Source organism: Pelodiscus sinensis, chromosome 19 (assembly GCF_052426305.1).
Source record: "Pelodiscus sinensis isolate ZL-2025 chromosome 19, ASM5242630v1, whole genome shotgun sequence".
NCBI classification, from domain to species: Eukaryota; Metazoa; Chordata; order Testudines; family Trionychidae; genus Pelodiscus; species Pelodiscus sinensis.
The window spans coordinates 28,212,897-28,227,618 of record NC_143070.1 but is presented as its reverse complement, the minus strand read 5'-3'; the positions used below and the strand labels follow the sequence as shown (position 1 = coordinate 28,227,618).

Below are 14,722 nucleotides of genomic sequence, written 5' to 3'. Positions count from 1 at the left end.
GCTGGCAGGGAACGGCCGGTTGTCACTGAAGGGGAAGGATAAAATGCAGCCACATTGCTGAGGACAGGGAGAGCAGCTGGTGCTGGGCTGGTGGCACCGTTGGACGGCTCCAGGGGAGCTCTGCAATGTGACCCTGGCTCCCAAAGCAGCAAGTGCAGAATCCCCCTCGATGAGCACGAGAGACTCCGACCGATCTGGTCTGAATCTGGCTGAAGGGCTCAAGTGCCCCACTGCTGGAGTGTCAGAGGCCAGAAAGACATAGGAAAAAGTAAACTAAGTCCACCACAAGGCACCACTGGGAGTTGAACCCAGGATCGCCTGTTTACTAGACAAGTGCTTTAGCCAGCTAAGCCATGGTGCCTTCTTCAGGGAGCCTGGTGAAACTGTTCTACTCTATGGTCCCAGACAACACCTTTGCCTCCCAAAGTGCAGCCATTCCCCATTTCCCTCCAGCCCTGGCGGTGTCTGGCTCCCTGGGCACAGAAGGCTACAGCTCAGTGGGCAGAGGCTCTGACATGCACATCTCCCCCAGCTGCTTGGCCTGGGGAGTTGGCCTTGAGCTTTAGCATCACTGAGGGGAGGGAGAAGTGCAGCAAACATTGATTGTCTGGATTGTAAACACCCTCTCTCCTGGCCACACACGGCACTTCTTGGTGTGTCTCAAGCCAGGCCCTGCAAGGAGCCACCGGGGCAGGAACCAGCCCTTGGAGCTCGGCTTGCACCGGAACCGGCAGTTTCCCACCACGTCTCGCTGGAGAAGAGGTGACTTGTTCCCCTTCCTCTCACCTCACGTCTCCCTTGTCTCTGTTCCCTTCAAAGGTCTCCTCCACCTCAGGACCTGCCTCCTCAGGGCGCTGCCCCTCTGCCACTGGGCTGGGAGCGGGAGACTCCACAGTCTCTGCACTTGGGCTGAGAAGTCTCACTGGGACTAGTCTGTTGATGGCGTTAGTCACCCCGATGGCCAGCCGGATCCATTCCATAGCGCTGCCCGAGAGGGAGCTTTCCCAATCTCCACTGGTATTTCCTGGGGCTCTGTGTAGGGGTTTGGGCTGGGCCATCTTTTCCACGGGAAATGCCTCTTCTTTGGAAAGCAGCTCCCAGGAGCTCATGGAACTTCTTCTTCTCAGCGTGGTAAGGGGCAAGCAAGGGGCGACGGGACAGGGGTTTATGTGATGATGACAGGGGTGCAGAAAGCAAATAAGAAATTATTTTTTTGCCTACTTAAGAACCAGGGTGACAGAATGAAACTGGTAAGTAACCAAGTTACAAAGGAAACATTTTTGCCCCCAGTGGAACTCCTTGCCAGAGGATGTTGCGAAGGTGAAATCTACAAGAAGGTCCAAAAAAGAACTGGATAATTTAATGTAGGAAAGGTCAATCAATGGCATTTCACCAGAATGGACAGGGCAAGTGTCCCTAGCTGATGTATATCTGAAGCTGGGAATGGAGGGATCACTTAATAACTGTCTGTCCTGAGGATTCCCTCTGGAAAATGAAATTGGCTGCTGTCCTGAGACAGGATCCTGGGCTAGTTGGGCAACTGGCCTGGCCCAGTCTGGCTGCTTTGATGTTCTATTTGGCTGTTCTTGTCCCCTCTGGGCAAGAGAGAATGGACCCCCCCTCATCCTGAAGTGGACAGAAAATGGCCTGCGAAAGGCTGGTGTAGGTGAGCAAAAAAGGGTGTTTCAGGTGTCCCTGATGGTCTAGTGGTTAGGATCCAGCACTCTCACTGCTGTGGCCTGTGTTCAATTCCAAGTCAGGGAAACCAGCTGCAACTTTCCCAAAATATGTCCCTTGTCAATCTTCTTGCCACATGTTACAGCAGCTGAGACCTAGCATGGGGCTAGCCCTAACCCCTCCCCCTTGGCTGGGCACTGCCTGGACTCAGGCCTCCCCAGTGCCAGAGTAAGGGCTCTGGAGAGGACAGGGCAGCTCCAGGGGCAGAGTCCTTTCTTCTGCAGTAGTTCAAACCCAGCCCCTTGGTTCCAACTAACTAACATTACTCCTCATTTTTGCCCTCTGTGCCTCCCTCCCAACCCCAACATACCCCAACACATCCCCTTCCCTCTCCCTCTCCCTCTCCCCCTCCCCTTGCTGGTAACACCATCAGGACTTTTCCTTGTTGAAAGAACAAACTCTCTGGTTTTTATGTGGGGAATGTAGAACTGGGGAGGGGCTGGGGAAAGACCCTGGGACGGGGTGGAGGCTGGGAGGAAGGGCTAAGGCTGGCACCTTCCTCTGATTGTCCCACTGCCTCATGTCAGGGGCCTCAGCAGTGCTGGGGGGTGGTTCCAGGGGGAGAAGCTGGTTCAGAGGAACTTGAGCTGCTGGGCCACTGAAGCAGGCCCCCAGCAGCAGCCTCTGAGCAGGGCTCACACACTCCAGGCCTCCCGGTCATATTGAGTCTCCCCATGTGGCTTGGGCTCCAGAGCCTGCCCCCCAGCTGGTGCCTTGAGGTAGCCACTGCAGCAGCAGGAATTTGGGCATCAGTTCCCCTGTGTTGGGGACAGGAAGCCAGGCCCAGACCCTTTTAGCCACTGGAGCTGTGCAGGCTGAGTCTTCCCCTACCAGATCTCTGCCCTGCTTCCTGCAAAGCTCTCAGCCTTTTGCTTGTTTCTGCTTCCCTGTCCATAGCAGGCAGCTAAAGGAAGTAAAGTCAGCAAACCAAACACCCCTGTAGCCAGCATGGGGCTTGAACCCATGACCTTGGTGTTATTAGCGCCACACTCTAACCAGCTGAGCTAGCCGGCCTACGAAAGTGCAGCTCACCAGTGGCCCTTTCAAGAAAGACGCCTCAGGCAGCTGCAGGGACGTCTCTGAAGCTGCCAATGGCTCTTCTCTGACAGGGTCACTAGCGACTCACTGTGACATGGGCTGGCTAGTCCAGCTGGTTTGAGGGTTGGTCAAGGTGGCTGGCGGCCGGCAGACCCAGGACAAAGAGAAGCCGGAATCTCTTGCTGCCAGCACCTTGCCTCCCAGCTTCTTCCCTGCCAGCAGCAGCAGAGTCCTGAGCGCTGCCCTTGACACCATGGGACCAACCTCCCCTCACTCAACTGGGCCAAGCTGGTGCCCAGCTCATGCCCACTGGGACCTGCTTTACTTGGGTTCCTTCCTCCCAGAGCCCCCTTCTTCTCCTGGGCTGCGAGGAGCATCACTGGGATCCTTTCTCACATCCCAGCACAGGGCCATCTCTCCAGTGACAGGAGACGGGGCTGGTTTCAAGATTTCGTTTAGCGAAGCAGCAAGCAAGAGGAGAAGCAGGAAAATCAACCCCATTTGCAAGCTTTGTGTGACAGGTGTGTGAGCTGGGGAACCTGCACCCCCAGAAGGGCATTTGGGTGCACCCAAGGGCAGCAAGAATTCAGGCCCTCAGGCGAGTGCATTGGGGACAATGTGTGAGCCCTTCCATGAGCATTTTCTGCTCCCACTGGGGAAGGCAGCTGGGCAGGACCGGCCTGCAGCCCACGTCCCTTTCAGCCCCAGGTGCAGGAGGTAACAGAGAGGGGAGGAAAGTCCATGGCCAGAGCCTCCTCCCAGAAGTCTGGCCCTGCACAGAGTCTGTGCATGATGGAGCCTCTCCCAGCAGGATTCTGGCCTGTTCTCTGCAAAGTGCTCAGCTGTTTCATTTTTTTGCAGACCCATTGCATGTGTCCCTGGTGGCTTCATTTACAATTTTCAGTCTTTACATTTGCATCCCTTTTTGGAAAAGAGGGTGCAAGTGTAAACATACCCTACATAGCGAGAGTTGGCCTCCGTCAGTTGAGCCTGGCTGTGTCCCTACTTCAGGAACCCAAAGGGAGCAAAGAGCAGAAGTACTGGAAGCTGGTGGGGTACCCTCTGAATTTGATTTAGTGAGTCTTAGTTGGACTTGCTAAATCAAACTCCAGAAGATTGAAAGATAGTGGCCATTCCTCCCCCACTGGGTGTGATTCTTGTTCTTCTGCACAGCACAGCCCAGGTAGACCAAGGACTTTCAGATCACACCCTTGCTGAATTGATGGGAATAGAAACCAGACACAGCAGATTTGAACTTGTTTCAGTTGAGATGGGTTTGCCTGGTTTATGCGCATTGACACAGAAACACATTAGGGCTACGTCTACACTGGCACCCTTTTCCAGAAATGCTTAAAATGGAACAGTTTTCCGTTATAAGGATTTCCGGAAAAAGCGCATCTACATTGGCAGGATGCTTTTCCAGAAAAGCCCTTTTTCCGGATCAGCGTCCGTGGCCAATGTAGACGCGCTTTTCCGGAAAAAAGCCCCGATCGTCATTTTTGCAATCAGGGCTTTTTTGCGGAAAAGACTGTCTACACTGGCCATTTTCCGGAACAGTTTTTCCGGAAAACGACCTTTGCCCGAACAGGAGCAGCATAGTTTTTCTGGAAAAACACTGACAATTTTACAGTAGATCGTCATTGCTTTTCTGGAAAAGCAAGCGGCCAATGTGAACAGCTGGCAAGTTATTCTGGAAAAGCAGCAGCTTTTCCAGAATAAATGACCCAGCGTAGACACAGCCCAGGGGTTTGTAGTAATCTCTGCACATCAGAAATGCAGAGTGAGATGCAACTGGAGATGCAAAGGTTTCAAAGAAGTTGATCAACCTTTCAGGGGGCACTGGGAGTTGAAACAAGGACCCTTTTGCCTATAGTTAAACACTTTACCACTGAGCTACACCCCCATTACACTTGCTTGTTTGCATCCAGTGTTAGGAAATTAGCCGCTGGCAGCACTGTCTGCAAGAGCAGGTGGTGCCTTGCACACATGGCAGGGGGAGGACGGCCCTCTATGGGGTCAGACATGTGTGGTATCCCCCCACCTACAATCAGCATGACATGTCACAATAGCGCATCATCCCCTGTGCTCCCGCCTGCCCTGTGTGTGTTGCAACCTCACAGCACTCACCTGATGTTCCCTCCCCGGCGCCTGAGGACATTTGAGAGGCCTCCTTCATCTGGGGGACCGGTTCCAGGGTGAGGGTCACGACGTTCCTGGAATCCTCCTTCTCCTCATCCTGGAGCTGCTGGTCAACTGGGTTGTCATCCTGAAGCTGCGGCCGCTCCTGCCCAGGTGTCTCCATCCCAGACTCCACAACTGTCCCTGGAGACAGGGTTCCCCAATCCCCAGGACTTGGTCCAGTTCCTCATAGTATGCACAGTGCTGCGGTGCTTCCCCAGTGCGGGAACTGCGCTCACAGGTCCTCACATACCCCTGCTGCAATTTCTTGACCTTGGCTCTGACTTGGTCTGGGGTGGGGGGAGGTGGCCTTTCTTTGCAAGGCCGTCAACCATTCAGCCATAAATATCTGCATTCCTCCGCCTGGACTGCAGAGACTCCTCCTTGGACCACAGCTTTATCTCTAGCCCCTACCATGACAGTGCCCGGCACTTGCTGCCACTTGCTTGCTCCTGCGATGTATCCCTAGAAGGGCCAGAGGGATCTCTGGGGGCTTGTGCCTGTGACATGGCTCTCCGAGAGGCTGGAAGCGCTCGATCTTAGCCAACTGGATAGAGAAATTATACTAAAATAATTGGTTAAGGTAGAACTAAGCGGTACTTTAATTTCTCTTTATAAACTGGGATCCAAGAAGGAGACCAGCAAGAAGAAGAAAAAGGGGAGAAGAGAAGAGGAAGGAAAAGGGAAAGGAAGACCAAGAAGGAGGAGGGAAGACCTTGAAGCAGAACTCACCTCCAAGGCAGCCTAAGAGCAGAACGGCCGGGACTCCTCTGCACAGCTGTTGCAAGGGTTTGCTGTGTGAACTCTGTGGCAGGTGACATTAGGGCTGTGCACTGGGATTATTTACCAGTTTCCCTGAATCCTTTTTTGTCCCAGAGCTGTGATGGCCGAGTGGTTAAGGTGTTGGACTAGAAATCCAATAGGGTTTCCCTGCGCAGATTCAAATCCTGCTCACAGTGAGGTCTGTATTTTGCCCACACCTCTTCCTCGGGCAGCAAGGGCCTCTGTGAGTTACCAGCAGTGGGGCTGTTACTGTTGGCATCAGGACTGGATTAAGGGTTGAGTTAGTGGGTCAGCTGCCATCAGGCACTGCCTGCCTGGCTCCTGGCAGGCTGCAGTTCCCTGGGGCTGCATTAACCTCCACAGCACCTGTCAGCAGGGCCCTTCCCCATGCAGCTGTGGGGCTCTGCATGGCCTGCCCCAGGGGACCCTGGGTTGCACGCCAGCAGTGGTGGCAGGGCCAGGCTGTGCAGCAGAAGAGCATCCTGCCACCACAAGCTCCATGCATGGAAGGGGAGGGTCTGTATATGCACTGTGCACCCAGGGTGGAGCCGCACATGCACCATGAGCCGGGGGGCAGTGCCACATGCGCGGAGCACTAGAATGGCTCAGACTGGCTGTGGTCAGCATCTAACTAATTGCACCATTAGGCCATGTCTTCACTCAGATGGAGATTTCTGCTGCAATCCATCTCCCAGAGTTTGATTTAGCAAGTCTAGATAAGACTCGCTAAATCAAACCCAGAGGGCACCTGCACCAGCTCTTTGCTGCCATCCTACTTCCACTGTTAGGACACCAGCAAATGGTAAAACCAACTCCAGATATGTGTTGGGATATGGTGGAAAGAAGAGACACATTGGCCTCACCACAAGGCACCACTGGGAGTTGAACCCAGGATCTTCTGCTTATAAGGCAGCTGCTTTAGCCAACTAAGCCATGGTGCTCTCCTTGAAAGTAGCCCTCAAACTGTTCTACTTTATGGTTCCAGAGAACATGTTCCCATTCCAAAGTGCAGCCGTTCACCGTTCCCCTCTAGCTCCTGCCGTGTCTTGAGGTCTGCGCAGCCTAAGACGTTAGATTGGCAGCTGGAACCCAAAACCTTTTTGGCAATTGTAGCCCCATGCCCCAAAGGGACAGACCCAAGGCAGCCGCCTGGTCCTAAGGCCGGGCCTGCAGCCAGGGGGAGGAAGAAGAATCTCTCCTTTCAGCTGGAGTTCACACAGCAGCCCAGCTAGTTCAGTTGGTTAGAGCCTGGTGCTAATAATACCAAGGTCATGGGTTCAAGCCCCATGCTGACTACAGAAATGTTTGGTAAGGGACAGCTCAGTGGTTTGAGTGTTGGCCTGCTAAACCCAGGCTATGAGTTCAATCCTTGCAGAGGCCATTTGGGGCAAAAATTCATTAGGGGATGGTACTTGGTCCTGCTGAGAAGGCAGGGGTCTGGACTTGATGACCTTTCGAGGTCCCTACCAGTTCTAGGAGATAGGCAATCTCCATTATAAAAAAAAAAAGCAACTTAAGGGCTTTTGCTGATCCCTGGCCACAGGCCTTTGCTCTGCCAGCTGAGCTTTGAGCTTTGGAAGGTGCCTGGGGCAGGCTGCTTTGCCCAGGTGGCCCTTGGGTGAGTGTTGGGGCAGGAGAACCCAGCAACACAGGGGGCTCTAATGGGCGCTTCACCTGCAGAAAGACCCTTGAGTGAAACCAGGCAGAAACACAGTGTCTTGCTGCCCCTTCTCCTGCCCGAGCCTGGCCTCCCTCCCCTGCTCAGCACCACAGAAAGCCCCTTGGCAGAAGCCAGAGGCCTCAGGCCTGTCCCCTCTGAGGAGCTTGTGCCTCAGTGTCCTGGCTCTCCCGGCTGCCCCTGAGCGCTGCTGGCCAAAGGAGGCAGCAAGGCAGGAGAGGGGGGAGGAGCAAGTCCCGCTGAGGCCGACAGCTCGGGCTCAAGCCTCCAGCCCCAGCACAAAACCTTCAGCCGGGCCCGTGTGGCTCCCTCCTGCCCCCGCACACGCTCACAGGGGGAAACGTGCCCCATGTTCCATCCCCGCGCCAGGCCTGGGCGACCGGCTCAGCCCTCGAGCAGCCCACAGGGCCTGTGAGGGACAGACTGAGAGCAGGGCCCCACTGACACCCCCCGTCCTGCCCCACTGGCCTGCGTGCGGCGCTGGCACGGGACAGGCAGGAACGGCAGCTGGGGAGAAAGCTGCTAGGACTGACGGGCGAGTCTCACTTACTGACCAGACTCCCAGGCCCCGGGCTCTGGGGCCAGCCCCCCTGTGGGTCAGAGCCCCTGGCCACAATGCTACTCCAGGGGGCCTGGTTCCAGGGCCACCTAACCCCAGGGGCTGGGGGGCTGGAGGCCTTTGCCCTGGAGTCTCAGAGCTCCCCCAGTGTCGGCTGCCGCTGGCCTGAATGGTGCTGGATGCTCCTGCTCCCCTCCCAGCAGGCTGGCCCTGCGCAGGCTCTGTGCTCGCTGGAGCCTCCTCCTGCCACGTCCCCGGCCTGCTCCCTGCAAAGCCTCAGCCTGGCTCCTTTCCTGCCCTCTGCTTGCAGGGCCCCTGGAAATGGCTTTGGGCGGATCCCTGAGGCCCAGCATTGGGTGCAGCACTGCTGGGCCCCCAGAGCCTGGGCTGCAGCCAGGAGGGGGAATCTCCTGCAGGGCCGGTGGGATGTAGAAAGCTGCTCCCTGGGAACCTTTCCCATGGCAGCGCCCCCAGCCTGGCCAGCCCCTGCCCGGCCCGGCCCCCAGCCCGGCCTCCACCCCAGGGTGGGCAGCATTTGTGGGGGGGCAGCATTTGTGGGGGCAGGTAGGAGAGGCCCCCCCCTCCCCTTCCCAGAAGAGCAGACCCCCCAGGGTGACAGTGGGGGTATCTGGCCCAGGGCTGCTTTCAGCAGAGGGGGCTGTGATCCCAGCCTGGGGCCAGGGAAGCTGCTACCAGCTCGTGCGAGGCGGGGAGAGCCACCCCAGACAGGGTGGGGAGGGGGATCAAGTGGGGTGGGGGCAGATAAGAGAGGTGAAGGGGAACAGGGACGTGTGAGGTGGGGCAGGAAGTGGAGGCAGGAGGTGCTGAAGGGAGGTTGGGGGGATCATGCCAGTCAGTGGGTGGCTGGGAGCAAGGGTGCAATGGAGGGAAACTAGGGGGGGTCACAGGAAGGGAAAGGGGGCAGGGGAGGTTGGGAGGAGACTGGGGGAGCAAGAGCAGCCTGGCTGGGGAAGGGGAGACACAGGGCAGGGCTTGTACAGAAGGAGATGGGGAAAGATACAACGGCAACTCCCCCACCCCCGTGGGGCAGGAGGGGGGGCAGAGGTGACTGGTGGTGGCACTTGAGGGCACCAACTTCTCTGCCCCAACAACATTTCTGAAGTTTATAACCAGGGTGTCCCAAATGCCCCCTGCCTCTGTGGGTGCCTCTCCCTGCGCCCCTCCCTCTGCAGGCTCCAGTCCCCCGGGGGAAGAGCTGCCCCCTCCAGAAGCCTGAGGGGAATTTCTTCTGTGAATTTTTTTAAGCGGAGATATCTGCAAACACTGATCTGTAGGGACTGGTAATGGTTTATTTCCATATTTGCATATTTGTTATTTGCATAATGTATATGCAGACATGTAAATATGTTACCAGTCTGGCAAAAGTTTGTGAATGGGTTTGGCTGTCCATGGTATTAAAAAAAGGTTAGCAATCACTGGCCTGATCCATGGGGGGTGGCCAAATGCAAGGCAGGGAAAACACTAGGGCTACGTCTACACTGGCCCCTTCTTCGGAAAGCGGGAATAGGGAAATCCACAGGGGATTTAAATATCCCCCACGGGATTTAAATAAACATGGCCGCCGCTTTTTTTCCGGTTTGGGGAAAAGCCGGAAAAAAGCGTCTAGACTGGCCCGATCCTCTAGAATAAAGTCCTATTCCGGAGGATCTCTTATTCCTACTTTGAAGGAAGAAGTTCATGGAACTTCTTCTTCTCAGCTTGGGAAAGGGACGACTAAGGTGCGATGGGACAGAGTTTTATGTAATGATGACAGGGGTGAAGAAAGCAAATAAGAATTTTTATTCTCCTACTCAAGATCCTGGGTGACAGAATGAAACTGGTAAGTAACCAAATTAAAAGTGAATCAAAAGGGAGCATTTTTGCGCCCAGTGGAACTCCTTGCCAGAGGATGTTGGGAAGGTGAAATCTACAAGAAAGTCCAAAACAGAACTGGATAATTTAATGCAGGAAAGGTCAATCAATGGCATTTTACCAGGATGGTCAGGGCAGGTGTCCCTAGCTGGTGTATTCTAGAAGCTAGGAATGGGCGACAGGAGGCATCACTTAATTGTCTGTTCTGAGGATTCCCACTGGGCAATGAAATCGGCTGCTGTCGTGAAACAGGATCCTGGGCTAGTTGGGCAACTGGCATGGCCCAGTCTGGCTGTTCTGCTGTTCTGTTTGGTTTCTGTTCTTGTCCCCTCTGGACAATGGAAAATGGACCCGTGTCCTGAAGGGGAGAGAAAGTGGCCTGTGAAAGGCTAGTGCAGGTAAGGAAAGACCCCATGTGCAGGTGTCCCTGATGGTCTAGTGGTTAGGATTCAGCACTTTCACTGCTGAGGCCTGGGTCCAATCCCCAGTCAGAGAAACCAGCCTCACTTTTCACTTGACATCTGCTAAGTCATTCATCTTACCTCATTGTTACAGCAGCTGTGACCCAAGAGGTTCTCTTAGGGCCCCTTTCCCACCTCTCCCTCACTGCCAAGACAGCACCTGCCATTTTCACAAGCCCTTCAGAAGGGGCAGAGCTGGTGACTCAAACTGCCCCTCCGCTCTCCCATGTGGGCAGCCCTGCAGGAAGCTCTGTGGCACACACAGCACTAGCCCAGCGCAGTGTCAGGTGGGCACAAGATCCATTGGTTCAATTTGGTTGTTGAAGGAGACAACACAGAACTGGCTCCAGCCCCCACTCAGTAACCTGGGGAAATGACCCACCAGGCCTGGGCCCCTCGGAGAGGCAACGATTCCCCACTGGCCAGGGCAGAGCCTCCCTCTCACACAGTCATGGAGCCTTCTTCCCCTGGACCTCCCTCCCCTGTCACTCAGCTCTCACTGCTCGGTGCTGCCAGGGAGGGGCCTCACTGCGAGAGCCGCCTGGGCAGGTTCCTGCCACAGAGACACGTCCCAGAGCAGGACGGATGCTCAGACCGACACTGAGTGAGCGCTGGGGTGAGACAGGGAAGGAGAAAAGGGTCTAACGGCGCCTGCAGCCTTTCAGAGCAGCCCCTGGCCCCACCACCACATCCCAGCTCTTCCCTCTGCCCTCGCTGGACTCTGCTGGGCACTGTCTGGACTCAGTCCTCCCCGGTGCCAGCCTAAGGGCTCTGGAGAAGACATGGCAGCTCCATGGGCAGAGTCCTGAGCCCCTGGCAGGGCAGGGCTCATTAAGCAGTTGGGGGGGGGGGGGCTGGGTTGCTGGACAGGTTAGGGCTGGCCTGGGCAATGACTTTTGATGGGGAACCACTCCCAGGGCTGCACTTTTCCATGCTATTAATGGAGGAGGAGGGGGTCTGGGATGCAGGTTGGTGCAGACAGGAGCTTGGGGCAGAGGACTGGGGTGCAGGAACAGTTGCAGGAGGTTGGGTTGTGACCTGGGGCAGAGGATTGGGGTGCAGGATCTGGGAGGGGTGAGGGTTCAGGACGGGGGCAGAGGGTTTGGTTTACATGGGGTACCAGTGGGTTGAGGGAAGGGAGGGGCTGGGGTGCCAGAGGCAGGCTCTGGCTGGGAGACTTACCTGGCTCACTCCCGGCCAGCAGCCCAGCACATTTCTCAGGCAGCTACTTCCCTGCCCCCACACAGGCTCTCAACCTCCGTTAGCCAATAAGCTGAGGGGCTGCAAAAGGCCCTTGTGATGTCACTGCCACACCCACCCCTGCCCTCCAGGGCTAATGTCCTGCCCCAGGCAGCCCCTTTGCATGGCTGAGCTGCTCCCAGGGTGAAAGTGACACATTTCTTACAGGGACTGTTCTATTGGGCACCATCCCTTGGGCAGGGGAAGGCTCAAGGCAGGAAGTTGGGGGAGGGGTTGTGATAGGACAGTACCTGTAAGAAATTAAAGTGTGGAGTGGAGTGTGGGAGGCTCAAGGTAGGTACTTGGGGAGCGTGTCAGTGGGGGGTGGGGCTCAGGGCAGGGGTGAGGATGTGGAAGGATACAGAAGTCAGGGCACAGGATTAGGGATGTGGGGGGGCTTGGGGCTGGGACTGTGTGTGTGTGTTGAGGGGATCAATGGGACTAGATTCCCAGCTCCCTCTGCTCTGGGCTCCCTGAGGCCCTTTAACACACAAGGGCTTTCTCTGCAGCGCACTGAGGAGAGGAACCCCTGAGCCAGTGATGCCGCTTTGCCCAGGTTGGCATGGACAGGAAGCAGGCCGGGTGCCCAGTAACCCCAGACAGATGTGCACATCTGCATGTGAGCAGCAGCTGTTGTGGGGCTCTAGAAATCTCCCCCTAGATCCAATTCCCCACGTGCCAGGCACCAGTAAAGCCAGGGCTCCGGGGTCTCAAGCAGAGCACTGCTGGGGGCGGATACGTGTCTATTTGAGGCAGGTTCCTCACTCCCACGTCCCAGACACGTACTGTGGCACAAAGACCAATGGTCCCTGCACAAAGTGTGTCACAGGGATAAGCGTTAGCCCCAGGAACAAGCATCTCCCTGCAGAAGAGACACCCCTGGTCTGGAGCCAACAAGCCCAGGAGACACCCAGCTCAGGATCCCCAGGCACTGACACAGACTCCCTGGCACAGAAGAATCCCAGGCCTCAGTTCTGCCGGACAGAGTTTTCTCCTCTTCTGTTTCTTGTCAGCTCCCTGCAAAACACCTCGCAACGTTAGATGAGGGTGAGTGGGGATAAACCCAGCTGGGCTGTAGAGCGGCTGTTAGGTGGGGAAAGAGAGGTGCTCCCGCCGCGTCCCCGAGCAACTCACACATGTAAGAAAACTGCCATTGGAGGTGGCTGCATGGGTGTCAGGATGGCCGAGTGGTCTAAGGCGCCAGACTCAAGGACCTGTCTTTCCCTTAGTTGGGTGTTCTGGTCTCCACATGGAGGCGTGGGTTCAAATCCCACTCCTGACACATTCTCTTTTCTTATATCATCTCTTTTATGTCTAGAGAGGTGACCTCATTTCCCCATCTCTCCTGACATTGCAGGAGCCCTTGCTCCTCCCACATGCTCATGAAAGCATTTCTCCTAGGCTGCATCTACACAGCAGCGTTCCTTGGGCATAACGGCCATTACACTGCAATAACAATGGGAGCGTCTACACAGCAATTCCATTATTCCGACTTCTGTAACGCTCCATCCAGACCCGTGGTCTGAGGAGCCAGGAGGTTTCCAGGCTGCAGACAGACAAGCCCACAGGCAAAGACAAAGCAAAGTGCCAGCCACTTCCTGCTCAGCCCAGCGGGGTCTCTGTGTGGCCCCCAGACCTTTTGTTTGCCGTTCCCTAGGTGCAGGGGCCCAGATTCAGCAACACTCACAGGCCCCACAGGAGGAGGCTGGTTTCCTGCTTCACCCCACGGCCCAGAAATGAGCCCACAGACTCCCCCTGTGCTCTGGAAGCCAGGTTTGCTGTGTGAATTGTGTGGGGGCAGGTAACATCAGGCCTGGGCACTGGGATTATTTACCAGTTTCCCTGGGGGCCCTGCTGTTTTCACAGCACAAATATCTTTCCCATCCCCCCTGAGTCGTCCCTTTCCCAAGCTGAGAAGAAGAAGTTCCCTGAACTCCTGGGAGCTGCTGTTCCAAAGAAGAGGCATTTCCCGTGGAAAAGATAGCCAAGACCAATCCCCTACACAGAGCCCCAGAAAATACCAATGGACACGGGGCACTTGTAAAGCTCCTCTCGGGCAGCGCTACGGAATGGATCCAGCTGGCCATCGGGCTGACTAACCCATCAACAGACGAGTCCCCGTGAGACTTCTCAGCCCAAGTGCAGAGACTGTGGAGTCTCCCGCTCCCAGCCCAGGGGCAGAGGGGCAGCGCCCTGAGGAGGCGGGTCCCAAGCAGCAGAGACCTTTGAAGGGAACGGAGACGTAAAATCAGAAGGAAGGAGAACAAGTCACCTCTTCCCAGGTGAGATGTGGTGGGAAACTACCAGACCCGGTGCAAGCCGAGCTCCAAGGGCTGGTTCCTGCCCTGGTGGCTCCTTGCAGGGCCTGGCTTGAGAAGTGCCAAGGAGCCGTGTGTGGCCAGGAGAAAGGGTGCAGAAGGAACGTGGATGAAGGATCAGGGTGGGGGAGCAGGAAGAAGGGAGGGTGTCAAAGGAAGCTGGGGGTGCTGGGTGAGCTGGGGGGGGAAGAAAGCAAGGGGAACAGGGTGGCTGGGGTCTGGGCATGAGGCAGGACATTATGTGGCTTTGTGTCCACTTGCACCAAAGGCCACAGCCACACTGCCCTGAAGGTGCACAGCATTGGCACTTCCAGTGTGGGTCCTGGACTGTGTGGCTGCAATGACCTGGTCCCAGGTAAAGCACTGCTGAGAAGTCTCAGCCCCAGCCCTGCATCCTCCTATCTCAGCCGTCTCCCACATGCTCCTGAAAGCCAGCACACAGGCCACCCATCCCTACACCAGGAGGCAGGCCTTAGAACTGCCTTGTGGGCACCCAGGGGAAGTGCAATAATAGAAGAGGCTGTGTTTCTACCTGGCTTTGAACCAGGGACCTTTTGCATGTTAGGCAAATGTGATAACCACTACACCACAGAAACACACTGAACAGCAATTTCCGCTGCACTTAAGCTTGGGCAAATATTCAGTTGCTAACCCTTTGGCCAACAGAGATTGCTGTGGGGCAAAGGAATTCTCTGTTGTCAATTTTGTGCCCTCAGGAAGGGACCAAACTGAAAGAGGCCGGGCTCCCACCTGGGGACTCCAACCTAAACCCTGAGGCCAAGGGGTTTACAAGCCAGAGAATCAAAGTTTGCTTCATTTTGCCCTCCCCCAACCCTGCAGAACCTCAAAGGCAACTCCA

The 14,722-nt window shown here is 56.0% G+C and overlaps 6 non-coding genes across 6 annotated transcripts; 3 read left to right on the top strand and 3 right to left on the bottom strand.

Annotated features, from left to right (window-relative positions):
• Window positions 1–287: 287 nt before the first annotated feature.
• On the bottom strand, window positions 288–361 carry TRNAS-ACU (transfer RNA serine (anticodon ACU)). The gene has a single exon. It is a non-coding gene; the product is annotated as a tRNA-Thr (tRNA).
• Window positions 362–5,830: 5,469 nt separating this feature from the next.
• Window positions 5,831–5,912, top strand: TRNAS-AGA (transfer RNA serine (anticodon AGA)). Its single transcript has one exon. It is a non-coding gene; the product is annotated as a tRNA-Ser (tRNA).
• A 691-nt stretch (window positions 5,913–6,603) lies between these two features.
• Window positions 6,604–6,677, bottom strand: TRNAI-UAU (transfer RNA isoleucine (anticodon UAU)). Its single transcript has one exon. It is a non-coding gene; the product is annotated as a tRNA-Ile (tRNA).
• A 3,592-nt stretch (window positions 6,678–10,269) lies between these two features.
• TRNAE-UUC (transfer RNA glutamic acid (anticodon UUC)) lies at window positions 10,270–10,341 on the top strand. The gene has a single exon. It is a non-coding gene; the product is annotated as a tRNA-Glu (tRNA).
• Window positions 10,342–12,718: 2,377 nt separating this feature from the next.
• Window positions 12,719–12,827, top strand: TRNAL-CAA (transfer RNA leucine (anticodon CAA)). The gene is made up of 2 exons: window positions 12,719–12,756; window positions 12,782–12,827. It is a non-coding gene; the product is annotated as a tRNA-Leu (tRNA).
• A 1,559-nt stretch (window positions 12,828–14,386) lies between these two features.
• Window positions 14,387–14,459, bottom strand: TRNAV-AAC (transfer RNA valine (anticodon AAC)). Its single transcript has one exon. It is a non-coding gene; the product is annotated as a tRNA-Val (tRNA).
• Window positions 14,460–14,722: the final 263 nt, after the last annotated feature.